The sequence below is a fragment of the Hyperolius riggenbachi genome, chromosome 4 (assembly GCF_040937935.1).
Source record: "Hyperolius riggenbachi isolate aHypRig1 chromosome 4, aHypRig1.pri, whole genome shotgun sequence".
NCBI classification, from domain to species: Eukaryota; Metazoa; Chordata; class Amphibia; order Anura; family Hyperoliidae; genus Hyperolius; species Hyperolius riggenbachi.
Genome location: NC_090649.1, coordinates 8,035,292 through 8,056,783, shown reverse-complemented (window position 1 = coordinate 8,056,783; position 21,492 = coordinate 8,035,292). Strand labels below are relative to the sequence as shown.

General features: G+C 45.0%; 45 non-coding genes across 45 annotated transcripts; all 45 read left to right on the top strand.

The window, feature by feature from the left end:
• The first annotated feature begins 710 nt into the window (after positions 1-710).
• On the top strand, positions 711-783 carry TRNAV-AAC (transfer RNA valine (anticodon AAC)). Its single transcript has one exon. It is a non-coding gene; the product is annotated as a tRNA-Val (tRNA).
• Positions 784-924: 141 nt separating this feature from the next.
• Positions 925-997, top strand: TRNAV-CAC (transfer RNA valine (anticodon CAC)). Its single transcript has one exon. It is a non-coding gene; the product is annotated as a tRNA-Val (tRNA).
• Positions 998-1,675: 678 nt separating this feature from the next.
• On the top strand, positions 1,676-1,748 carry TRNAV-UAC (transfer RNA valine (anticodon UAC)). Its single transcript has one exon. It is a non-coding gene; the product is annotated as a tRNA-Val (tRNA).
• A 311-nt stretch (positions 1,749-2,059) lies between these two features.
• Positions 2,060-2,132, top strand: TRNAV-AAC (transfer RNA valine (anticodon AAC)). The gene has a single exon. It is a non-coding gene; the product is annotated as a tRNA-Val (tRNA).
• A 141-nt stretch (positions 2,133-2,273) lies between these two features.
• Positions 2,274-2,346, top strand: TRNAV-CAC (transfer RNA valine (anticodon CAC)). The gene has a single exon. It is a non-coding gene; the product is annotated as a tRNA-Val (tRNA).
• A 678-nt stretch (positions 2,347-3,024) lies between these two features.
• On the top strand, positions 3,025-3,097 carry TRNAV-UAC (transfer RNA valine (anticodon UAC)). Its single transcript has one exon. It is a non-coding gene; the product is annotated as a tRNA-Val (tRNA).
• A 311-nt stretch (positions 3,098-3,408) lies between these two features.
• TRNAV-AAC (transfer RNA valine (anticodon AAC)) lies at positions 3,409-3,481 on the top strand. Its single transcript has one exon. It is a non-coding gene; the product is annotated as a tRNA-Val (tRNA).
• Positions 3,482-3,622: 141 nt separating this feature from the next.
• Positions 3,623-3,695, top strand: TRNAV-CAC (transfer RNA valine (anticodon CAC)). Its single transcript has one exon. It is a non-coding gene; the product is annotated as a tRNA-Val (tRNA).
• A 678-nt stretch (positions 3,696-4,373) lies between these two features.
• On the top strand, positions 4,374-4,446 carry TRNAV-UAC (transfer RNA valine (anticodon UAC)). The gene has a single exon. It is a non-coding gene; the product is annotated as a tRNA-Val (tRNA).
• Positions 4,447-4,757: 311 nt separating this feature from the next.
• TRNAV-AAC (transfer RNA valine (anticodon AAC)) lies at positions 4,758-4,830 on the top strand. The gene has a single exon. It is a non-coding gene; the product is annotated as a tRNA-Val (tRNA).
• A 141-nt stretch (positions 4,831-4,971) lies between these two features.
• On the top strand, positions 4,972-5,044 carry TRNAV-CAC (transfer RNA valine (anticodon CAC)). Its single transcript has one exon. It is a non-coding gene; the product is annotated as a tRNA-Val (tRNA).
• A 678-nt stretch (positions 5,045-5,722) lies between these two features.
• Positions 5,723-5,795, top strand: TRNAV-UAC (transfer RNA valine (anticodon UAC)). Its single transcript has one exon. It is a non-coding gene; the product is annotated as a tRNA-Val (tRNA).
• Positions 5,796-6,106: 311 nt separating this feature from the next.
• TRNAV-AAC (transfer RNA valine (anticodon AAC)) lies at positions 6,107-6,179 on the top strand. Its single transcript has one exon. It is a non-coding gene; the product is annotated as a tRNA-Val (tRNA).
• Positions 6,180-6,320: 141 nt separating this feature from the next.
• On the top strand, positions 6,321-6,393 carry TRNAV-CAC (transfer RNA valine (anticodon CAC)). Its single transcript has one exon. It is a non-coding gene; the product is annotated as a tRNA-Val (tRNA).
• A 678-nt stretch (positions 6,394-7,071) lies between these two features.
• TRNAV-UAC (transfer RNA valine (anticodon UAC)) lies at positions 7,072-7,144 on the top strand. The gene has a single exon. It is a non-coding gene; the product is annotated as a tRNA-Val (tRNA).
• Positions 7,145-7,455: 311 nt separating this feature from the next.
• On the top strand, positions 7,456-7,528 carry TRNAV-AAC (transfer RNA valine (anticodon AAC)). Its single transcript has one exon. It is a non-coding gene; the product is annotated as a tRNA-Val (tRNA).
• A 141-nt stretch (positions 7,529-7,669) lies between these two features.
• TRNAV-CAC (transfer RNA valine (anticodon CAC)) lies at positions 7,670-7,742 on the top strand. Its single transcript has one exon. It is a non-coding gene; the product is annotated as a tRNA-Val (tRNA).
• Positions 7,743-8,420: 678 nt separating this feature from the next.
• TRNAV-UAC (transfer RNA valine (anticodon UAC)) lies at positions 8,421-8,493 on the top strand. Its single transcript has one exon. It is a non-coding gene; the product is annotated as a tRNA-Val (tRNA).
• Positions 8,494-8,804: 311 nt separating this feature from the next.
• TRNAV-AAC (transfer RNA valine (anticodon AAC)) lies at positions 8,805-8,877 on the top strand. The gene has a single exon. It is a non-coding gene; the product is annotated as a tRNA-Val (tRNA).
• A 141-nt stretch (positions 8,878-9,018) lies between these two features.
• Positions 9,019-9,091, top strand: TRNAV-UAC (transfer RNA valine (anticodon UAC)). Its single transcript has one exon. It is a non-coding gene; the product is annotated as a tRNA-Val (tRNA).
• Positions 9,092-9,402: 311 nt separating this feature from the next.
• On the top strand, positions 9,403-9,475 carry TRNAV-AAC (transfer RNA valine (anticodon AAC)). The gene has a single exon. It is a non-coding gene; the product is annotated as a tRNA-Val (tRNA).
• A 141-nt stretch (positions 9,476-9,616) lies between these two features.
• Positions 9,617-9,689, top strand: TRNAV-CAC (transfer RNA valine (anticodon CAC)). The gene has a single exon. It is a non-coding gene; the product is annotated as a tRNA-Val (tRNA).
• Positions 9,690-10,367: 678 nt separating this feature from the next.
• TRNAV-UAC (transfer RNA valine (anticodon UAC)) lies at positions 10,368-10,440 on the top strand. Its single transcript has one exon. It is a non-coding gene; the product is annotated as a tRNA-Val (tRNA).
• A 311-nt stretch (positions 10,441-10,751) lies between these two features.
• TRNAV-AAC (transfer RNA valine (anticodon AAC)) lies at positions 10,752-10,824 on the top strand. The gene has a single exon. It is a non-coding gene; the product is annotated as a tRNA-Val (tRNA).
• A 141-nt stretch (positions 10,825-10,965) lies between these two features.
• Positions 10,966-11,038, top strand: TRNAV-CAC (transfer RNA valine (anticodon CAC)). The gene has a single exon. It is a non-coding gene; the product is annotated as a tRNA-Val (tRNA).
• Positions 11,039-12,348: 1,310 nt separating this feature from the next.
• Positions 12,349-12,421, top strand: TRNAV-UAC (transfer RNA valine (anticodon UAC)). Its single transcript has one exon. It is a non-coding gene; the product is annotated as a tRNA-Val (tRNA).
• Positions 12,422-12,732: 311 nt separating this feature from the next.
• Positions 12,733-12,805, top strand: TRNAV-AAC (transfer RNA valine (anticodon AAC)). The gene has a single exon. It is a non-coding gene; the product is annotated as a tRNA-Val (tRNA).
• Positions 12,806-12,946: 141 nt separating this feature from the next.
• On the top strand, positions 12,947-13,019 carry TRNAV-CAC (transfer RNA valine (anticodon CAC)). The gene has a single exon. It is a non-coding gene; the product is annotated as a tRNA-Val (tRNA).
• A 1,062-nt stretch (positions 13,020-14,081) lies between these two features.
• On the top strand, positions 14,082-14,154 carry TRNAV-AAC (transfer RNA valine (anticodon AAC)). The gene has a single exon. It is a non-coding gene; the product is annotated as a tRNA-Val (tRNA).
• Positions 14,155-14,295: 141 nt separating this feature from the next.
• Positions 14,296-14,368, top strand: TRNAV-CAC (transfer RNA valine (anticodon CAC)). Its single transcript has one exon. It is a non-coding gene; the product is annotated as a tRNA-Val (tRNA).
• A 678-nt stretch (positions 14,369-15,046) lies between these two features.
• Positions 15,047-15,119, top strand: TRNAV-UAC (transfer RNA valine (anticodon UAC)). The gene has a single exon. It is a non-coding gene; the product is annotated as a tRNA-Val (tRNA).
• A 311-nt stretch (positions 15,120-15,430) lies between these two features.
• Positions 15,431-15,503, top strand: TRNAV-AAC (transfer RNA valine (anticodon AAC)). The gene has a single exon. It is a non-coding gene; the product is annotated as a tRNA-Val (tRNA).
• A 141-nt stretch (positions 15,504-15,644) lies between these two features.
• On the top strand, positions 15,645-15,717 carry TRNAV-CAC (transfer RNA valine (anticodon CAC)). Its single transcript has one exon. It is a non-coding gene; the product is annotated as a tRNA-Val (tRNA).
• A 678-nt stretch (positions 15,718-16,395) lies between these two features.
• On the top strand, positions 16,396-16,468 carry TRNAV-UAC (transfer RNA valine (anticodon UAC)). Its single transcript has one exon. It is a non-coding gene; the product is annotated as a tRNA-Val (tRNA).
• A 311-nt stretch (positions 16,469-16,779) lies between these two features.
• TRNAV-AAC (transfer RNA valine (anticodon AAC)) lies at positions 16,780-16,852 on the top strand. The gene has a single exon. It is a non-coding gene; the product is annotated as a tRNA-Val (tRNA).
• Positions 16,853-16,993: 141 nt separating this feature from the next.
• Positions 16,994-17,066, top strand: TRNAV-CAC (transfer RNA valine (anticodon CAC)). The gene has a single exon. It is a non-coding gene; the product is annotated as a tRNA-Val (tRNA).
• Positions 17,067-17,744: 678 nt separating this feature from the next.
• Positions 17,745-17,817, top strand: TRNAV-UAC (transfer RNA valine (anticodon UAC)). The gene has a single exon. It is a non-coding gene; the product is annotated as a tRNA-Val (tRNA).
• A 311-nt stretch (positions 17,818-18,128) lies between these two features.
• On the top strand, positions 18,129-18,201 carry TRNAV-AAC (transfer RNA valine (anticodon AAC)). Its single transcript has one exon. It is a non-coding gene; the product is annotated as a tRNA-Val (tRNA).
• A 141-nt stretch (positions 18,202-18,342) lies between these two features.
• Positions 18,343-18,415, top strand: TRNAV-CAC (transfer RNA valine (anticodon CAC)). The gene has a single exon. It is a non-coding gene; the product is annotated as a tRNA-Val (tRNA).
• Positions 18,416-19,093: 678 nt separating this feature from the next.
• Positions 19,094-19,166, top strand: TRNAV-UAC (transfer RNA valine (anticodon UAC)). Its single transcript has one exon. It is a non-coding gene; the product is annotated as a tRNA-Val (tRNA).
• A 311-nt stretch (positions 19,167-19,477) lies between these two features.
• Positions 19,478-19,550, top strand: TRNAV-AAC (transfer RNA valine (anticodon AAC)). Its single transcript has one exon. It is a non-coding gene; the product is annotated as a tRNA-Val (tRNA).
• A 141-nt stretch (positions 19,551-19,691) lies between these two features.
• TRNAV-CAC (transfer RNA valine (anticodon CAC)) lies at positions 19,692-19,764 on the top strand. The gene has a single exon. It is a non-coding gene; the product is annotated as a tRNA-Val (tRNA).
• A 678-nt stretch (positions 19,765-20,442) lies between these two features.
• TRNAV-UAC (transfer RNA valine (anticodon UAC)) lies at positions 20,443-20,515 on the top strand. The gene has a single exon. It is a non-coding gene; the product is annotated as a tRNA-Val (tRNA).
• Positions 20,516-20,826: 311 nt separating this feature from the next.
• Positions 20,827-20,899, top strand: TRNAV-AAC (transfer RNA valine (anticodon AAC)). Its single transcript has one exon. It is a non-coding gene; the product is annotated as a tRNA-Val (tRNA).
• A 141-nt stretch (positions 20,900-21,040) lies between these two features.
• On the top strand, positions 21,041-21,113 carry TRNAV-CAC (transfer RNA valine (anticodon CAC)). The gene has a single exon. It is a non-coding gene; the product is annotated as a tRNA-Val (tRNA).
• The last annotated feature ends 379 nt before the right edge of the window (positions 21,114-21,492 follow it).

The following is a 21,492-nucleotide window of genomic DNA, read 5'->3' as shown; positions in this document are numbered from 1 at the left end:
AGTACTGCCACTTTGGTTGCCGTCGCATCATCTGCAAAGTTCAGGCTTTCCCAGTAGTTAAGACTTATGATATTTTGCTGCATGCCATGGTTGTCTTTCCCCTCCCCACCTTTCTATTCCTGAATGCCTTTTTTTTTACTCAAGCATACTCTATTGACCTAAGCCCAACATTTTAGATGTTGTTACCTCTCATAGCTACTTTATTGCACCCTTTCTCATGTGGAAGGTTCTTTTGAGTATTAGTTCCCAATATGCCAGTTGTCTATGTTCCTATGCGAGCACTGCTTTCTTCTTGGTAGCAAAATTGCAATCAGTTTCCACCGGAGGTTTCTGTAGTGTAGTGGTTATCACGTTTCCTTTACACGCAACAGGTCCCCAGCTCGAAACTGGGCAGAAACAGCGATGCTTTTTGTTCCATAAAGTGGTCTATTCCCCTCCTTTCTAAAGAAGATTTTTGGCCTCCAATGCTAGCTGCACCTTGACAAAACTCACATTAGTCTGCCTACTCCTCTTGATCCAGTTGTCTCCAAGCAAAAGAGCTGGAGTTAGTCCAAAGTAGCGTGTTAGCTTGATCAGGACAGATGTGGATCCTAGTTGTTGCGTGTGGTTAAAATGAGCTGCGTGTGGTTAAAATGAGCTGCACGTGGTTAAAACAAGCTTTGCTTGGGTAAAATGAGCCGCTTGTGGGTACACCCTGAGAAGTGTAGGTGGTTTTTGTAGTGTAGTGGTTATCACGTTCGCCTAACACGCGAAAGGTCCCCAGTTTGAAACTGGGCAGAAACATGGCTTTTTCTCTGGTCTTCTTTCCTTTTCACGCAGGCTCCACTTACGCATGCATGAGTCTTTACCTGTCTGGCTTAATCATATTCATGAAAAGCTCTACTTTTCCTCTTTCGGGGCTCCAGGACAAGCAAGAAGTGTCTGGTTTCTGTAGTGTAGTGGTTATCACGTTCGCCTCACACGCGAAAGGTCCCCGGTTCGAAACCGGGCAGAAACAGTGTCTACCTTTAACTTTTTGCCATCCAAAGCACTCCTCCTTCCCTTGCTCCATACGCTTGCAAGCTGGCCCTCAATGTGACTGGCCAGTGTCTTTTCTTCACTCACTTTCTCAGGCAACTGCTAATAGCCTCTTTCAGACTGCCTCTCAGCCATCCCTACATGCATATCCATCTAAGAGAGATCTAAAACTCAACTTGCAAAACACCAAGCTTTGTCTCTTTTCCTTCTCCCTAGATACTGCACTATCTAGAAGTAGAACTGTCCTACCACCTGCTTTGTAAGTTTATATTGCCTGGAATTTGCCTTTGACTCCAACCTCCCTTGTCTTCTTCCTATCCAGCCCTTCTCCAAGTACTGCCACTTTGGTTGCCGTCGCATCATCTGCAAAGTTCAGGCTTTCCCAGTAGTTAAGACTTATGATATTTTGCTGCATGCCATGGTTGTCTTTCCCCTCCCCACCTTTCTATTCCCGAATGCCTTTTTTTTTACTCAAGCATACTCTATTGACCTAAGCCCAACATTTTAGATGTTGTTACCTCTCATAGCTACTTTATTGCTCCCTTTCTCATGTGGAAGGTTCTTTTGAGTATTAGTTCCCAATATGCCAGTTGTCTATGTTCCTATGCGAGCACTGCTTTCTTCTTGGTAGCAAAATTGCAATCAGTTTCCACCGGAGGTTTCTGTAGTGTAGTGGTTATCACGTTTGCTTTACACGCAAAAGGTCCCCAGCTCGAAACTGGGCAGAAACAGCGATGCTTTTTGTTCCATAAAGTGGTCTATTCCCCTCCTTTCTAAAGAAGATTTTTGGCCTCCAATGCTAGCTGCACCTTGACAAAACTCACATTAGTCTGCCTACTCCTCTTGATCCAGTTGTCTCCAAGCAAAAGAGCTGGAGTTAGTCCAAAGTAGCGTGTTAGCTTGATCAGGACAGATGTGGATCCTAGTTGTTGCGTGTGGTTAAAATGAGCTGCGTGTGGTTAAAATGAGCTGCACGTGGTTAAAACAAGCTTTGCTTGGGTAAAATGAGCCGCTTGTGGGTACACCCTGAGAAGTGTAGGTGGTTTTTGTAGTGTAGTGGTTATCACGTTCGCCTAACACGCGAAAGGTCCCCAGTTTGAAACTGGGCAGAAACATGGCTTTTTCTCTGGTCTTCTTTCCTTTTCACGCAGGCTCCACTTACGCATGCATGAGTCTTTACCTGTCTGGCTTAATCATATTCATGAAAAGCTCTACTTTTCCTCTTTCGGGGCTCCAGGACAAGCAAGAAGTGTCTGGTTTCTGTAGTGTAGTGGTTATCACGTTCGCCTCACACGCGAAAGGTCCCCGGTTCGAAACCGGGCAGAAACAGTGTCTACCTTTAACTTTTTGCCATCCAAAGCACTCCTCCTTCCCTTGCTCCATACGCTTGCAAGCTGGCCCTCAATGTGACTGGCCAGTGTCTTTTCTTCACTCACTTTCTCAGGCAACTGCTAATAGCCTCTTTCAGACTGCCTCTCAGCCATCCCTACATGCATATCCATCTAAGAGAGATCTAAAACTCAACTTGCAAAACACCAAGCTTTGTCTCTTTTCCTTCTCCCTAGATACTGCACTATCTAGAAGTAGAACTGTCCTACCACCTGCTTTGTAAGTTTATATTGCCTGGAATTTGCCTTTGACTCCAACCTCCCTTGTCTTCTTCCTATCCAGCCCTTCTCCAAGTACTGCCACTTTGGTTGCCGTCGCATCATCTGCAAAGTTCAGGCTTTCCCAGTAGTTAAGACTTATGATATTTTGCTGCATGCCATGGTTGTCTTTCCCCTCCCCACCTTTCTATTCCCGAATGCCTTTTTTTTTACTCAAGCATACTCTATTGACCTAAGCCCAACATTTTAGATGTTGTTACCTCTCATAGCTACTTTATTGCTCCCTTTCTCATGTGGAAGGTTCTTTTGAGTATTAGTTCCCAATATGCCAGTTGTCTATGTTCCTATGCGAGCACTGCTTTCTTCTTGGTAGCAAAATTGCAATCAGTTTCCACCGGAGGTTTCTGTAGTGTAGTGGTTATCACGTTTGCTTTACACGCAAAAGGTCCCCAGCTCGAAACTGGGCAGAAACAGCGATGCTTTTTGTTCCATAAAGTGGTCTATTCCCCTCCTTTCTAAAGAAGATTTTTGGCCTCCAATGCTAGCTGCACCTTGACAAAACTCACATTAGTCTGCCTACTCCTCTTGATCCAGTTGTCTCCAAGCAAAAGAGCTGGAGTTAGTCCAAAGTAGCGTGTTAGCTTGATCAGGACAGATGTGGATCCTAGTTGTTGCGTGTGGTTAAAATGAGCTGCGTGTGGTTAAAATGAGCTGCACGTGGTTAAAACAAGCTTTGCTTGGGTAAAATGAGCCGCTTGTGGGTACACCCTGAGAAGTGTAGGTGGTTTCTGTAGTGTAGTGGTTATCACGTTCGCCTAACACGCGAAAGGTCCCCAGTTCGAAACTGGGCGGAAACATGGCTTTTTCTCTGGTCTTCTTTCCTTTTCACGCAGGCTCCACTTACGCATGCATGAGTCTTTACCTGTCTGGCTTAATCATATTCATGAAAAGCTCTACTTTTCCTCTTTCGGGGCTCCAGGACAAGCAAGAAGTGTCTGGTTTCTGTAGTGTAGTGGTTATCACGTTCGCCTCACACGCGAAAGGTCCCCGGTTCGAAACTGGGCAGAAACAGTGTCTACCTTTAACTTTTTGCCATCCAAAGCACTCCTCCTTCCCTTGCTCCATACGCTTGCAAGCTGGCCCTCAATGTGACTGGCCAGTGTCTTTTCTTCACTCACTTTCTCAGGCAACTGCTAATAGCCTCTTTCAGACTGCCTCTCAGCCATCCCTACATGCATATCCATCTAAGAGAGATCTAAAACTCAACTTGCAAAACACCAAGCTTTGTCTCTTTTCCTTCTCCCTAGATACTGCACTATCTAGAAGTAGAACTGTCCTACCACCTGCTTTGTAAGTTTATATTGCCTGGAATTTGCCTTTGACTCCAACCTCCCTTGTCTTCTTCCTATCCAGCCCTTCTCCAAGTACTGCCACTTTGGTTGCCGTCGCATCATCTGCAAAGTTCAGGCTTTCCCAGTAGTTAAGACTTATGATATTTTGCTGCATGCCATGGTTGTCTTTCCCCTCCCCACCTTTCTATTCCCGAATGCCTTTTTTTTTACTCAAGCATACTCTATTGACCTAAGCCCAACATTTTAGATGTTGTTACCTCTCATAGCTACTTTATTGCTCCCTTTCTCATGTGGAAGGTTCTTTTGAGTATTAGTTCCCAATATGCCAGTTGTCTATGTTCCTATGCGAGCACTGCTTTCTTCTTGGTAGCAAAATTGCAATCAGTTTCCACTGGAGGTTTCTGTAGTGTAGTGGTTATCACGTTTGCTTTACACGCAAAAGGTCCCCAGCTCGAAACTGGGCAGAAACAGCGATGCTTTTTGTTCCATAAAGTGGTCTATTCCCCTCCTTTCTAAAGAAGATTTTTGGCCTCCAATGCTAGCTGCACCTTGACAAAACTCACATTAGTCTGCCTACTCCTCTTGATCCAGTTGTCTCCAAGCAAAAGAGCTGGAGTTAGTCCAAAGTAGCGTGTTAGCTTGATCAGGACAGATGTGGATCCTAGTTGTTGCGTGTGGTTAAAATGAGCTGCGTGTGGTTAAAATGAGCTGCACGTGGTTAAAACAAGCTTTGCTTGGGTAAAATGAGCCGCTTGTGGGTACACCCTGAGAAGTGTAGGTGGTTTCTGTAGTGTAGTGGTTATCACGTTCGCCTAACACGCGAAAGGTCCCCAGTTCGAAACTGGGCAGAAACATGGCTTTTTCTCTGGTCTTCTTTCCTTTTCACGCAGGCTCCACTTACGCATGCATGAGTCTTTACCTGTCTGGCTTAATCATATTCATGAAAAGCTCTACTTTTCCTCTTTCGGGGCTCCAGGACAAGCAAGAAGTGTCTGGTTTCTGTAGTGTAGTGGTTATCACGTTCGCCTCACACGCGAAAGGTCCCCGGTTCGAAACCGGGCAGAAACAGTGTCTACCTTTAACTTTTTGCCATCCAAAGCACTCCTCCTTCCCTTGCTCCATACGCTTGCAAGCTGGCCCTCAATGTGACTGGCCAGTGTCTTTTCTTCACTCACTTTCTCAGGCAACTGCTAATAGCCTCTTTCAGACTGCCTCTCAGCCATCCCTACATGCATATCCATCTAAGAGAGATCTAAAACTCAACTTGCAAAACACCAAGCTTTGTCTCTTTTCCTTCTCCCTAGATACTGCACTATCTAGAAGTAGAACTGTCCTACCACCTGCTTTGTAAGTTTATATTGCCTGGAATTTGCCTTTGACTCCAACCTCCCTTGTCTTCTTCCTATCCAGCCCTTCTCCAAGTACTGCCACTTTGGTTGCCGTCGCATAATCTGCAAAGTTCAGGCTTTCCCAGTAGTTAAGACTTATGATATTTTGCTGCATGCCATGGTTGTCTTTCCCCTCCCCACCTTTCTATTCCTGAATGCCTTTTTTTTTACTCAAGCATACTCTATTGACCTAAGCCCAACATTTTAGATGTTGTTACCTCTCATAGCTACTTTATTGCTCCCTTTCTCATGTGGAAGGTTCTTTTGAGTATTAGTTCCCAATATGCCAGTTGTCTATGTTCCTATGCGAGCACTGCTTTCTTCTTGGTAGCAAAATTGCAATCAGTTTCCACCGGAGGTTTCTGTAGTGTAGTGGTTATCACGTTTGCTTTACACGCAAAAGGTCCCCAGCTCGAAACTGGGCAGAAACAGCGATGCTTTTTGTTCCATAAAGTGGTCTATTCCCCTCCTTTCTAAAGAAGATTTTTGGCCTCCAATGCTAGCTGCACCTTGACAAAACTCACATTAGTCTGCCTACTCCTCTTGATCCAGTTGTCTCCAAGCAAAAGAGCTGGAGTTAGTCCAAAGTAGCGTGTTAGCTTGATCAGGACAGATGTGGATCCTAGTTGTTGCGTGTGGTTAAAATGAGCTGCGTGTGGTTAAAATGAGCTGCACGTGGTTAAAACAAGCTTTGCTTGGGTAAAATGAGCCGCTTGTGGGTACACCCTGAGAAGTGTAGGTGGTTTCTGTAGTGTAGTGGTTATCACGTTCGCCTAACACGCGAAAGGTCCCCAGTTCGAAACTGGGCAGAAACATGGCTTTTTCTCTGGTCTTCTTTCCTTTTCACGCAGGCTCCACTTACGCATGCATGAGTCTTTACCTGTCTGGCTTAATCATATTCATGAAAAGCTCTACTTTTCCTCTTTCGGGGCTCCAGGACAAGCAAGAAGTGTCTGGTTTCTGTAGTGTAGTGGTTATCACGTTCGCCTCACACGCGAAAGGTCCCCGGTTCGAAACCGGGCAGAAACAGTGTCTATCTTTAACTTTTTGCCATCCAAAGCACTCCTCCTTCCCTTGCTCCATACGCTTGCAAGCTGGCCCTCAATGTGACTGGCCAGTGTCTTTTCTTCACTCACTTTCTCAGGCAACTGCTAATAGCCTCTTTCAGACTGCCTCTCAGCCATCCCTACATGCATATCCATCTAAGAGAGATCTAAAACTCAACTTGCAAAACACCAAGCTTTGTCTCTTTTCCTTCTCCCTAGATACTGCACTATCTAGAAGTAGAACTGTCCTACCACCTGCTTTGTAAGTTTATATTGCCTGGAATTTGCCTTTGACTCCAACCTCCCTTGTCTTCTTCCTATCCAGCCCTTCTCCAAGTACTGCCACTTTGGTTGCCGTCGCATCATCTGCAAAGTTCAGGCTTTCCCAGTAGTTAAGACTTATGATATTTTGCTGCATGCCATGGTTGTCTTTCCCCTCCCCACCTTTCTATTCCCGAATGCCTTTTTTTTTACTCAAGCATACTCTATTGACCTAAGCCCAACATTTTAGATGTTGTTACCTCTCATAGCTACTTTATTGCTCCCTTTCTCATGTGGAAGGTTCTTTTGAGTATTAGTTCCCAATATGCCAGTTGTCTATGTTCCTATGCGAGCACTGCTTTCTTCTTGGTAGCAAAATTGCAATCAGTTTCCACCGGAGGTTTCTGTAGTGTAGTGGTTATCACGTTTGCTTTACACGCAAAAGGTCCCCAGCTCGAAACTGGGCAGAAACAGCGATGCTTTTTGTTCCATAAAGTGGTCTATTCCCCTCCTTTCTAAAGAAGATTTTTGGCATCCAATGCTAGCTGCACCTTGACAAAACTCACATTAGTCTGCCTACTCCTCTTGATCCAGTTGTCTCCAAGCAAAAGAGCTGGAGTTAGTCCAAAGTAGCGTGTTAGCTTGATCAGGACAGATGTGGATCCTAGTTGTTGCGTGTGGTTAAAATGAGCTGCGTGTGGTTAAAATGAGCTGCACGTGGTTAAAACAAGCTTTGCTTGGGTAAAATGAGCCGCTTGTGGGTACACCCTGAGAAGTGTAGGTGGTTTCTGTAGTGTAGTGGTTATCACGTTCGCCTAACACGCGAAAGGTCCCCAGTTCGAAACTGGGCAGAAACATGGCTTTTTCTCTGGTCTTCTTTCCTTTTCACGCAGGCTCCACTTACGCATGCATGAGTCTTTACCTGTCTGGCTTAATCATATTCATGAAAAGCTCTACTTTTCCTCTTTCGGGGCTCCAGGACAAGCAAGAAGTGTCTGGTTTCTGTAGTGTAGTGGTTATCACGCTCGCCTCACACGCGAAAGGTCCCCGGTTCGAAACCGGGCAGAAACAGTGTCTACCTTTAACTTTTTGCCATCCAAAGCACTCCTCCTTCCCTTGCTCCATACGCTTGCAAGCTGGCCCTCAATGTGACTGGCCAGTGTCTTTTCTTCACTCACTTTCTCAGGCAACTGCTAATAGCCTCTTTCAGACTGCCTCTCAGCCATCCCTACATGCATATCCATCTAAGAGAGATCTAAAACTCAACTTGCAAAACACCAAGCTTTGTCTCTTTTCCTTCTCCCTAGATACTGCACTATCTAGAAGTAGAACTGTCCTACCACCTGCTTTGTAAGTTTATATTGCCTGGAATTTGCCTTTGACTCCAACCTCCCTTGTCTTCTTCCTATCCAGCCCTTCTCCAAGTACTGCCACTTTGGTTGCCGTCGCATCATCTGCAAAGTTCAGGCTTTCCCAGTAGTTAAGACTTATGATATTTTGCTGCATGCCATGGTTGTCTTTCCCCTCCCCACCTTTCTATTCCCGAATGCCTTTTTTTTTACTCAAGCATACTCTATTGACCTAAGCCCAACATTTTAGATGTTGTTACCTCTCATAGCTACTTTATTGCTCCCTTTCTCATGTGGAAGGTTCTTTTGAGTATTAGTTCCCAATATGCCAGTTGTCTATGTTCCTATGCGAGCACTGCTTTCTTCTTGGTAGCAAAATTGCAATCAGTTTCCACTGGAGGTTTCTGTAGTGTAGTGGTTATCACGTTTGCTTTACACGCAAAAGGTCCCCAGCTCGAAACTGGGCAGAAACAGTGATGCTTTTTGTTCCATAAAGTGGTCTATTCCCCTCCTTTCTAAAGAAGATTTTTGGCCTCCAATGCTAGCTGCACCTTGACAAAACTCACATTAGTCTGCCTACTCCTCTTGATCCAGTTGTCTCCAAGCAAAAGAGCTGGAGTTAGTCCAAAGTAGCGTGTTAGCTTGATCAGGACAGATGTGGATCCTAGTTGTTGCGTGTGGTTAAAATGAGCTGCGTGTGGTTAAAATGAGCTGCACGTGGTTAAAACAAGCTTTGCTTGGGTAAAATAAGCCGCTTGTGGGTACACCCTGAGAAGTGTAGGTGGTTTCTGTAGTGTAGTGGTTATCACGTTCGCCTAACACGCGAAAGGTCCCCAGTTCGAAACTGGGCAGAAACATGGCTTTTTCTCTGGTCTTCTTTCCTTTTCACGCAGGCTCCACTTACGCATGCATGAGTCTTTACCTGTCTGGCTTAATCATATTCATGAAAAGCTCTACTTTTCCTCTTTCGGGGCTCCAGGACAAGCAAGAAGTGTCTGGTTTCTGTAGTGTAGTGGTTATCACGTTTGCTTTACACGCAAAAGGTCCCCAGCTCGAAACTGGGCAGAAACAGCGATGCTTTTTGTTCCATAAAGTGGTCTATTCCCCTCCTTTCTAAAGAAGATTTTTGGCCTCCAATGCTAGCTGCACCTTGACAAAACTCACATTAGTCTGCCTACTCCTCTTGATCCAGTTGTCTCCAAGCAAAAGAGCTGGAGTTAGTCCAAAGTAGCGTGTTAGCTTGATCAGGACAGATGTGGATCCTAGTGGTTGCGTGTGGTTAAAATGAGCTGCGTGTGGTTAAAATGAGCTGCACGTGGTTAAAACAAGCTTTGCATGGGTAAAATGAGCCACTTGTGGGTACACCCTGAGAAGTGTAGGTGGTTTCTGTAGTGTAGTGGTTATCACGTTCGCCTAACACGCGAAAGGTCCCCAGTTCGAAACTGGGCAGAAACATGGCTTTTTCTCTGGTCTTCTTTCCTTTTCACGCAGGCTCCACTTACGCATGCATGAGTCTTTACCTGTCTGGCTTAATCATATTCATGAAAAGCTCTACTTTTCCTCTTTCGGGGCTCCAGGACAAGCAAGAAGTGTCTGGTTTCTGTAGTGTAGTGGTTATCACGTTCGCCTCACACGCGAAAGGTCCCCGGTTCGAAACCGGGCAGAAACAGTGTCTACCTTTAACTTTTTGCCATCCAAAGCACTCCTCCTTCCCTTGCTCCATACGCTTGCAAGCTGGCCCTCAATGTGACTGGCCAGTGTCTTTTCTTCACTCACTTTCTCAGGCAACTGCTAATAGCCTCTTTCAGACTGCCTCTCAGCCATCCCTACATGCATATCCATCTAAGAGAGATCTAAAACTCAACTTGCAAAACACCAAGCTTTGTCTCTTTTCCTTCTCCCTAGATACTGCACTATCTAGAAGTAGAACTGTCCTACCACCTGCTTTGTAAGTTTATATTGCCTGGAATTTGCCTTTGACTCCAACCTCCCTTGTCTTCTTCCTATCCAGCCCTTCTCCAAGTACTGCCACTTTGGTTGCCGTCGCATCATCTGCAAAGTTCAGGCTTTCCCAGTAGTTAAGACTTATGATATTTTGCTGCATGCCATGGTTGTCTTTCCCCTCCCCACCTTTCTATTCCCGAATGCCTTTTTTTTTACTCAAGCATACTCTATTGACCTAAGCCCAACATTTTAGATGTTGTTACCTCTCATAGCTACTTTATTGCTCCCTTTCTCATGTGGAAGGTTCTTTTGAGTATTAGTTCCCAATATGCCAGTTGTCTATGTTCCTATGCGAGCACTGCTTTCTTCTTGGTAGCAAAATTGCAATCAGTTTCCACCGGAGGTTTCTGTAGTGTAGTGGTTATCACGTTTGCTTTACACGCAAAAGGTCCCCAGCTCGAAACTGGGCAGAAACAGCGATGCTTTTTGTTCCATAAAGTGGTCTATTCCCCTCCTTTCTAAAGAAGATTTTTGGCCTCCAATGCTAGCTGCACCTTGACAAAACTCACATTAGTCTGCCTACTCCTCTTGATCCAGTTGTCTCCAAGCAAAAGAGCTGGAGTTAGTCCAAAGTAGCGTGTTAGCTTGATCAGGACAGATGTGGATCCTAGTTGTTGCGTGTGGTTAAAATGAGCTGCGTGTGGTTAAAATGAGCTGCACGTGGTTAAAACAAGCTTTGCTTGGGTAAAATGAGCCGCTTGTGGGTACACCCTGAGAAGTGTAGGTGGTTTCTGTAGTGTAGTGGTTATCACGTTCGCCTAACACGCGAAAGGTCCCCAGTTCGAAACTGGGCAGAAACATGGCTTTTTCTCTGGTCTTCTTTCCTTTTCACGCAGGCTCCACTTACGCATGCATGAGTCTTTACCTGTCTGGCTTAATCATATTCATGAAAAGCTCTACTTTTCCTCTTTCGGGGCTCCAGGACAAGCAAGAAGTGTCTGGTTTCTGTAGTGTAGTGGTTATCACGTTCACCTCACACGCGAAAGGTCCCTGGTTCGAAACCGGGCAGAAACAGTGTCTACCTTTAACTTTTTGCCATCCAAAGCACTCCTCCTTCCCTTGCTCCATACGCTTGCAAGCTGGCCCTCAATGTGACTGGCCAGTGTCTTTTCTTCACTCACTTTCTCAGGCAACTGCTAATAGCCTCTTTCAGACTGCCTCTCAGCCATCCCTACATGCATATCCATCTAAGAGAGATCTAAAACTCAACTTGCAAAACACCAAGCTTTGTCTCTTTTCCTTCTCCCTAGATACTGCACTATCTAGAAGTAGAACTGTCCTACCACCTGCTTTGTAAGTTTATATTGCCTGGAATTTGCCTTTGACTCCAACCTCCCTTGTCTTCTTCCTATCCAGCCCTTCTCCAAGTACTGCCACTTTGGTTGCCGTCGCATCATCTGCAAAGTTCAGGCTTTCCCAGTAGTTAAGACTTATGATATTTTGCTGCATGCCATGGTTGTCTTTCCCCTCCCCACCTTTCTTTTTTTTTTTTTTAAAGAGAATTTTTATTGAATTTTCAACAATAACATAACTTGTTGACAGTATACATGTCAATTCAGCTTACTTATAATTATAAGGTATTTGTTATCACAGTGCCACAGTACAAGACGACATCCAGTCATTATATATTCATCAATTGAAAGAAAAGGTGCATTACATGCGTTATACATAAGTCGAGGATATATTTTTCTCATATATTGGCATTTGATATGCTTTAATATATATATTAATATTAATGTGGTCATGCCTGCAATAGATCTTGTATTGACGCATTGATGTCCAGGTTGGGTATAGTTGTGCTTATCGCCTCTACCCATCTACTCCATATTTTATCAAATTTGTTAAATTGATTACGCGATTGGTAGGTCAGTTTATAAAGGGGGAGGGCGTCGTTAATGAGCTTTTTCCAGTGGGATAGGGAGGGTATCAAGGTAAGTTTCCAGTTAAGGATTATTAGTTTTCTGGCATAATACAGTAGGATACGTATTAGGGTCCGATGATATTTATTACAGGTAATATCTCCTGTTATGCCCAGTAGACATAGTTTTAGATCAAGGGTAACTGGCAAATTTAAGGAGTCTCTAATAAAGTGCATTACCCTCCCCACCTTTCTATTCCCGAATGCCTTTTTTTTTACTCAAGCATACTCTATTGACCTAAGCCCAACATTTTAGATGTTGTTACCTCTCATAGCTACTTTATTGCTCCCTTTCTCATGTGGAAGGTTCTTTTGAGTATTAGTTCCCAATATGCCAGTTGTCTATGTTCCTATGCGAGCACTGCTTTCTTCTTGGTAGCAAAATTGCAATCAGTTTCCACCGGAGGTTTCTGTAGTGTAGTGGTTATCACGTTTGCTTTACACGCAAAAGGTCCCCAGCTCGAAACTGGGCAGAAACAGCGATGCTTTTTGTTCCATAAAGTGGTCTATTCCCCTCCTTTCTAAAGAAGATTTTTGGCCTCCAATGCTAGCTGCACCTTGACAAAACTCACATTAGTCTGCCTACTCCTCTTGATCCAGTTGTCTCCAAGCAAAAGAGCTGGAGTTAGTCCAAAGTAGCGTGTTAGCTTGATCAGGACAGATGTGGATCCTAGTTGTTGCGTGTGGTTAAAATGAGCTGCGTGTGGTTAAAATGAGCTGCACGTGGTTAAAACAAGCTTTGCTTGGGTAAAATGAGCCGCTTGTGGGTACACCCTGAGAAGTGTAGGTGGTTTCTGTAGTGTAGTGGTTATCACGTTCGCCTAACACGCGAAAGGTCCCCAGTTCGAAACTGGGCAGAAACATGGCTTTTTCTCTGGTCTTCTTTCCTTTTCACGCAGGCTCCACTTACGCATGCATGAGTCTTTACCTGTCTGGCTTAATCATATTCATGAAAAGCTCTACTTTTCCTCTTTCGGGGCTCCAGGACAAGCAAGAAGTGTCTGGTTTCTGTAGTGTAGTGGTTATCACGTTCACCTCACACGCGAAAGGTCCCCGGTTCGAAACCGGGCAGAAATAGTGTCTACCTTTAACTTTTTGCCATCCAAAGCACTCCTCCTTCCCTTGCTCCATACGCTTGCAAGCTGGCCCTCAATGTGACTGGCCAGTGTCTTTTCTTCACTCACTTTCTCAGGCAACTGCTAATAGCCTCTTTCAGACTGCCTCTCAGCCATCCCTACATGCATATCCATCTAAGAGAGATCTAAAACTCAACTTGCAAAACACCAAGCTTTGTCTCTTTTCCTTCTCCCTAGATACTGCACTATCTAGAAGTAGAACTGTCCTACCACCTGCTTTGTAAGTTTATATTGCCTGGAATTTGCCTTTGACTCCAACCTCCCTTGTCTTCTTCCTATCCAGCCCTTCTCCAAGTACTGCCACTTTGGTTGCCGTCGCATCATCTGCAAAGTTCAGGCTTTCCCAGTAGTTAAGACTTATGATATTTTGCTGCATGCCATGGTTGTCTTTCCCCTCCCCACCTTTCTATTCCCGAATGCCTTTTTTTTTACTCAAGCATACTCTATTGACCTAAGCCCAACATTTTAGATGTTGTTACCTCTCATAGCTACTTTATTGCTCCCTTTCTCATGTGGAAGGTTCTTTTGAGTATTAGTTCCCAATATGCCAGTTGTCTATGTTCCTATGCGAGCACTGCTTTCTTCTTGGTAGCAAAATTGCAATCAGTTTCCACCGGAGGTTTCTGTAGTGTAGTGGTTATCACGTTTCCTTTACACGCAACAGGTCCCCAGCTCGAAACTGGGCAGAAACAGCGATGCTTTTTGTTCCATAAAGTGGTCTATTCCCCTCCTTTCTAAAGAAGATTTTTGGCCTCCAATGCTAGCTGCACCTTGACAAAACTCACATTAGTCTGCCTACTCCTCTTGATCCAGTTGTCTCCAAGCAAAAGAGCTGGAGTTAGTCCAAAGTAGCGTGTTAGCTTGATCAGGACAGATGTGGATCCTAGTTGTTGCGTGTGGTTAAAATGAGCTGCGTGTGGTTAAAATGAGCTGCACGTGGTTAAAACAAGCTTTGCTTGGGTAAAATGAGCCGCTTGTGGGTACACCCTGAGAAGTGTAGGTGGTTTTTGTAGTGTAGTGGTTATCACGTTCGCCTAACACGCGAAAGGTCCCCAGTTTGAAACTGGGCAGAAACATGGCTTTTTCTCTGGTCTTCTTTCCTTTTCACGCAGGCTCCACTTACGCATGCATGAGTCTTTACCTGTCTGGCTTAATCATATTCATGAAAAGCTCTACTTTTCCTCTTTCGGGGCTCCAGGACAAGCAAGAAGTGTCTGGTTTCTGTAGTGTAGTGGTTATCACGTTCGCCTCACACGCGAAAGGTCCCCGGTTCGAAACCGGGCAGAAACAGTGTCTACCTTTAACTTTTTGCCATCCAAAGCACTCCTCCTTCCCTTGCTCCATACGCTTGCAAGCTGGCCCTCAATGTGACTGGCCAGTGTCTTTTCTTCACTCACTTTCTCAGGCAACTGCTAATAGCCTCTTTCAGACTGCCTCTCAGCCATCCCTACATGCATATCCATCTAAGAGAGATCTAAAACTCAACTTGCAAAACACCAAGCTTTGTCTCTTTTCCTTCTCCCTAGATACTGCACTATCTAGAAGTAGAACTGTCCTACCACCTGCTTTGTAAGTTTATATTGCCTGGAATTTGCCTTTGACTCCAACCTCCCTTGTCTTCTTCCTATCCAGCCCTTCTCCAAGTACTGCCACTTTGGTTGCCGTCGCATCATCTGCAAAGTTCAGGCTTTCCCAGTAGTTAAGACTTATGATATTTTGCTGCATGCCATGGTTGTCTTTCCCCTCCCCACCTTTCTATTCCCGAATGCCTTTTTTTTTACTCAAGCATACTCTATTGACCTAAGCCCAACATTTTAGATGTTGTTACCTCTCATAGCTACTTTATTGCTCCCTTTCTCATGTGGAAGGTTCTTTTGAGTATTAGTTCCCAATATGCCAGTTGTCTATGTTCCTATGCGAGCACTGCTTTCTTCTTGGTAGCAAAATTGCAATCAGTTTCCACCGGAGGTTTCTGTAGTGTAGTGGTTATCACGTTTGCTTTACACGCAAAAGGTCCCCAGCTCGAAACTGGGCAGAAACAGCGATGCTTTTTGTTCCATAAAGTGGTCTATTCCCCTCCTTTCTAAAGAAGATTTTTGGCCTCCAATGCTAGCTGCACCTTGACAAAACTCACATTAGTCTGCCTACTCCTCTTGATCCAGTTGTCTCCAAGCAAAAGAGCTGGAGTTAGTCCAAAGTAGCGTGTTAGCTTGATCAGGACAGATGTGGATCCTAGTTGTTGCGTGTGGTTAAAATGAGCTGCGTGTGGTTAAAATGAGCTGCACGTGGTTAAAACAAGCTTTGCTTGGGTAAAATGAGCCGCTTGTGGGTACACCCTGAGAAGTGTAGGTGGTTTTTGTAGTGTAGTGGTTATCACGTTCGCCTAACACGCGAAAGGTCCCCAGTTTGAAACTGGGCAGAAACATGGCTTTTTCTCTGGTCTTCTTTCCTTTTCACGCAGGCTCCACTTACGCATGCATGAGTCTTTACCTGTCTGGCTTAATCATATTCATGAAAAGCTCTACTTTTCCTCTTTCGGGGCTCCAGGACAAGCAAGAAGTGTCTGGTTTCTGTAGTGTAGTGGTTATCACGTTCGCCTCACACGCGAAAGGTCCCCGGTTCGAAACCGGGCAGAAACAGTGTCTACCTTTAACTTTTTGCCATCCAAAGCACTCCTCCTTCCCTTGCTCCATACGCTTGCAAGCTGGCCCTCAATGTGACTGGCCAGTGTCTTTTCTTCACTCACTTTCTCAGGCAACTGCTAATAGCCTCTTTCAGACTGCCTCTCAGCCATCCCTACATGCATATCCATCTAAGAGAGATCTAAAACTCAACTTGCAAAACACCAAGCTTTGTCTCTTTTCCTTCTCCCTAGATACTGCACTATCTAGAAGTAGAACTGTCCTACCACCTGCTTTGTAAGTTTATATTGCCTGGAATTTGCCTTTGACTCCAACCTCCCTTGTCTTCTTCCTATCCAGCCCTTCTCCAAGTACTGCCACTTTGGTTGCCGTCGCATCATCTGCAAAGTTCAGGCTTTCCCAGTAGTTAAGACTTATGATATTTTGCTGCATGCCATGGTTGTCTTTCCCCTCCCCACCTTTCTATTCCCGAATGCCTTTTTTTTTACTCAAGCATACTCTATTGACCTAAGCCCAACATTTTAGATGTTGTTACCTCTCATAGCTACTTTATTGCTCCCTTTCTCATGTGGAAGGTTCTTTTGAGTATTAGTTCCCAATATGCCAGTTGTCTATGTTCCTATGCGAGCACTGCTTTCTTCTTGGTAGCAAAATTGCAATCAGTTTCCACCGGAGGTTTCTGTAGTGTAGTGGTTATCACGTTTGCTTTACACGCAAAAGGTCCCCAGCTCGAAACTGGGCAGAAACAGCGATGCTTTTTGTTCCATAAAGTGGTCTATTCCCCTCCTTTCTAAAGAAGATTTTTGGCCTCCAATGCTAGCTGCACCTTGACAAAACTCACATTAGTCTGCCTACTCCTCTTGATCCAGTTGTCTCCAAGCAAAAGAGCTGGAGTTAGTCCAAAGTAGCGTGTTAGCTTGATCAGGACAGATGTGGATCCTAGTTGTTGCGTGTGGTTAAAATGAGCTGCGTGTGGTTAAAATGAGCTGCACGTGGTTAAAACAAGCTTTGCTTGGGTAAAATGAGCCGCTTGTGGGTACACCCTGAGAAGTGTAGGTGGTTTCTGTAGTGTAGTGGTTATCACGTTCGCCTAACACGCGAAAGGTCCCCAGTTCGAAACTGGGCGGAAACATGGCTTTTTCTCTGGTCTTCTTTCCTTTTCACGCAGGCTCCACTTACGCATGCATGAGTCTTTACCTGTCTGGCTTAATCATATTCATGAAAAGCTCTACTTTTCCTCTTTCGGGGCTCCAGGACAAGCAAGAAGTGTCTGGTTTCTGTAGTGTAGTGGTTATCACGTTCGCCTCACACGCGAAAGGTCCCCGGTTCGAAACCGGGCAGAAACAGTGTCTACCTTTAACTTTTTGCCATCCAAAGCACTCCTCCTTCCCTTGCTCCATACGCTTGCAAGCTGGCCCTCAATGTGACTGGCCAGTGTCTTTTCTTCACTCACTTTCTCAGGCAACTGCTAATAGCCTCTTTCAGACTGCCTCTCAGCCATCCCTACATGCATATCCATCTAAGAGAGATCTAAAACTCAACTTGCAAAACACCAAGCTTTGTCTCTTTTCCTTCTCCCTAGATACTGCACTATCTAGAAGTAGAACTGTCCTACCACCTGCTTTGTAAGTTTATATTGCCTGGAATTTGCCTTTGACTCCAACCTCCCTTGTCTTCTTCCTATCCAGCCCTTCTCCAAGTACTGCCACTTTGGTTGCCGTCGCATCATCTGCAAAGTTCAGGCTTTCCCAGTAGTTAAGACTTATGATATTTTGCTGCATGCCATGGTTGTCTTTCCCCTCCCCACCTTTCTATTCCCGAATGCCTTTTTTTTTACTCAAGCATACTCTATTGACCTAAGCCCAACATTTTAGATGTTGTTACCTCTCATAGCTACTTTATTGCTCCCTTTCTCATGTGGAAGGTTCTTTTGAGTATTAGTTCCCAATATGCCAGTTGTCTATGTTCCTATGCGAGCACTGCTTTCTTCTTGGTAGCAAAATTGCAATCAGTTTCCACCGGAGGTTTCTGTAGTGTAGTGGTTATCACGTTTGCTTTACACGCAAAAGGTCCCCAGCTCGAAACTGGGCAGAAACAGCGATGCTTTTTGTTCCATAAAGTGGTCTATTCCCCTCCTTTCTAAAGAAGATTTTTGGCCTCCAATGCTAGCTGCACCTTGACAAAACTCACATTAGTCTGCCTACTCCTCTTGATCCAGTTGTCTCCAAGCAAAAGAGCTGGAGTTAGTCCAAAGTAGCGTGTTAGCTTGATCAGGACAGATGTGGATCCTAGTTGTTGCGTGTGGTTAAAATGAGCTGCGTGTGGTTAAAATGAGCTGCACGTGGTTAAAACAAGCTTTGCTTGGGTAAAATGAGCCGCTTGTGGGTACACCCTGAGAAGTGTAGGTGGTTTCTGTAGTGTAGTGGTTATCACGTTCGCCTAACACGCGAAAGGTCCCCAGTTCGAAACTGGGCGGAAACATGGCTTTTTCTCTGGTCTTCTTTCCTTTTCACGCAGGCTCCACTTACGCATGCATGAGTCTTTACCTGTCTGGCTTAATCATATTCATGAAAAGCTCTACTTTTCCTCTTTCGGGGCTCCAGGACAAGCAAGAAGTGTCTGGTTTCTGTAGTGTAGTGGTTATCACGTTTGCCTCACACGCGAAAGGTCCCCGGTTCGAAACCGGGCAGAAACAGTGTCTACCTTTAACTTTTTGCCATCCAAAGCACTCCTCCTTCCCTTGCTCCATACGCTTGCAAGCTGGCCCTCAATGTGACTGGCCAGTGTCTTTTCTTCACTCACTTTCTCAGGCAACTGCTAATAGCCTCTTTCAGACTGCCTCTCAGCCATCCCTACATGCATATCCATCTAAGAGAGATCTAAAACTCAACTTGCAAAACACCAAGCTTTGTCTCTTTTCCTTCTCCCTAGATACTGCACTATCTAGAAGTAGAACTGTCCTACCACCTGCTTTGTAAGTTTATATTGCCTGGAATTTGCCTTTGACTCCAACCTCCCTTGTCTTCTTCCTATCCAGCCCTTCTCCAAGTACTGCCACTTTGGTTGCCGTCGCATCATCTGCAAAGTTCAGGCTTTCCCAGTAGTTAAGACTTATGATATTTTGCTGCATGCCATGGTTGTCTTTCCCCTCCCCACCTTTCTATTCCCGAATGCCTTTTTTTTTACTCAAGCATACTCTATTGACCTAAGCCCAACATTTTAGATGTTGTTACCTCTCATAGCTACTTTATTGCTCCCTTTCTCATGTGGAAGGTTCTTTTGAGTATTAGTTCCCAATATGCCAGTTGTCTATGTTCCTATGCGAGCACTGCTTTCTTCTTGGTAGCAAAATTGCAATCAGTTTCCACCGGAGGTTTCTGTAGTGTAGTGGTTATCACGTTTGCTTTACACGCAAAAGGTCCCCAGCTCGAAACTGGGCAGAAACAGCGATGCTTTTTGTTCCATAAAGTGGTCTATTCCCCTCCTTTCTAAAGAAGATTTTTGGCCTCCAATGCTAGCTGCACCTTGACAAAACTCACATTAGTCTGCCTACTCCTCTTGATCCAGTTGTCTCCAAGCAAAAGAGCTGGAGTTAGTCCAAAGTAGCGTGTTAGCTTGATCAGGACAGATGTGGATCCTAGTTGTTGCGTGTGGTTAAAATGAGCTGCGTGTGGTTAAAATGAGCTGCACGTGGTTAAAACAAGCTTTGCTTGGGTAAAATGAGCCGCTTGTGGGTACACCCTGAGAAGTGTAGGTGGTTTCTGTAGTGTAGTGGTTATCACGTTCGCCTAACACGCGAAAGGTCCCCAGTTCGAAACTGGGCGGAAACATGGCTTTTTCTCTGGTCTTCTTTCCTTTTCACGCAGGCTCCACTTACGCATGCATGAGTCTTTACCTGTCTGGCTTAATCATATTCATGAAAAGCTCTACTTTTCCTCTTTCGGGGCTCCAGGACAAGCAAGAAGTGTCTGGTTTCTGTAGTGTAGTGGTTATCACGTTCGCCTCACACGCGAAAGGTCCCCGGTTCGAAACCGGGCAGAAACAGTGTCTACCTTTAACTTTTTGCCATCCAAAGCACTCCTCCTTCCCTTGCTCCATACGCTTGCAAGCTGGCCCTCAATGTGACTGGCCAGTGTCTTTTCTTCACTCACTTTCTCAGGCAACTGCTAATAGCCTCTTTCAGACTGCCTCTCAGCCATCCCTACATGCATATCCATCTAAGAGAGATCTAAAACTCAACTTGCAAAACACCAAGCTTTGTCTCTTTTCCTTCTCCCTAGATACTGCACTATCTAGAAGTAGAACTGTCCTACCACCTGCTTTGTAAGTTTATATTGCCTGGAATTTGCCTTTGACTCCAACCTCCCTTGTCTTCTTCCTATCCAGCCCTTCTCCAAGTACTGCCACTTTGGTTGTCGTCGCATCATCTGCAAAGTTCAGGCTTTCCCAGTAGTTAAGACTTATGATATTTTGCTGCATGCCATGGTTGTCTTTCCCCTCCCCACCTTTCTATTCCCGAATGCCTTTTTTTTTACTCAAGCATACTCTATTGACCTAAGCCCAACATTTTAGATGTTGTTACCTCTCATAGCTACTTTATTGCTCCCTTTCTCATGTGGAAGGTTCTTTTGAGTATTAGTTCCCAATATGCCAGTTGTCTATGTTCCTATGCGAGCACTGCTTTCTTCTTGGTAGCAAAATTGCAATCAGTTTCCACTGGAGGTTTCTGTAGTGTAGTGGTTATCACGTTTGCTTTACACGCAAAAGGTCCCCAGCTCGAAACTGGGCAGAAACAGCGATGCTTTTTGTTCCATAAAGTGGTCTATTCCCCTCCTTTCTAAAGAAGATTTTTGGCCTCCAATGCTAGCTGCACCTTGACAAAACTCACATTAGTCTGCCTACTCCTCTTGATCCAGTTGTCTCCAAGCAAAAGAGCTGGAGTTAGTCCAAAGTAGCGTGTTAGCTTGATCAGGACAGATGTGGATCCTAGTTGTTGCGTGTGGTTAAAATGAGCTGCGTGTGGTTAAAATGAGCTGCACGTGGTTAAAACAAGCTTTGCTTGGGTAAAATGAGCCGCTTGTGGGTACACCCTGAGAAGTGTAGGTGGTTTTTGTAGTGTAGTGGTTATCACGTTCGCCTAACACGCGAAAGGTCCCCAGTTTGAAACTGGGCAGAAACATGGCTTTTTCTCTGGTCTTCTTTCCTTTTCACGCAGGCTCCACTTACGCATGCATGAGTCTTTACCTGTCTGGCTTAATCATATTCATGAAAAGCTCTACTTTTCCTCTTTCGGGGCTCCAGGACAAGCAAGAAGTGTCTGGTTTCTGTAGTGTAGTGGTTATCACGTTCGCCTCACACGCGAAAGGTCCCCGGTTCGAAACCGGGCAGAAACAGTGTCTACCTTTAACTTTTTGCCATCCAAAGCACTCCTCCTTCCCTTGCTCCATACGCTTGCAAGCTGGCCCTCAATGTGACTGGCCAGTGTCTTTTCTTCACTCACTTTCTCAGGCAACTGCTAATAGCCTCTTTCAGACTGCCTCTCAGCCATCCCTACATGCATATCCATCTAAGAGAGATCTAAAACTCAACTTGCAAAACACCAAGCTTTGTCTCTTTTCCTTCTCCCTAGATACTGCACTATCTAGAAGTAGAACTGTCCTACCACCTGCTTTGTAAGTTTATATTGCCTGGAATTTGCCTTTGACTCCAACCTCCCTTGTCTTCTTCCTATCCAGCCCTTCTCCAAGTACTGCCACTTTGGTTGCCGTCGCA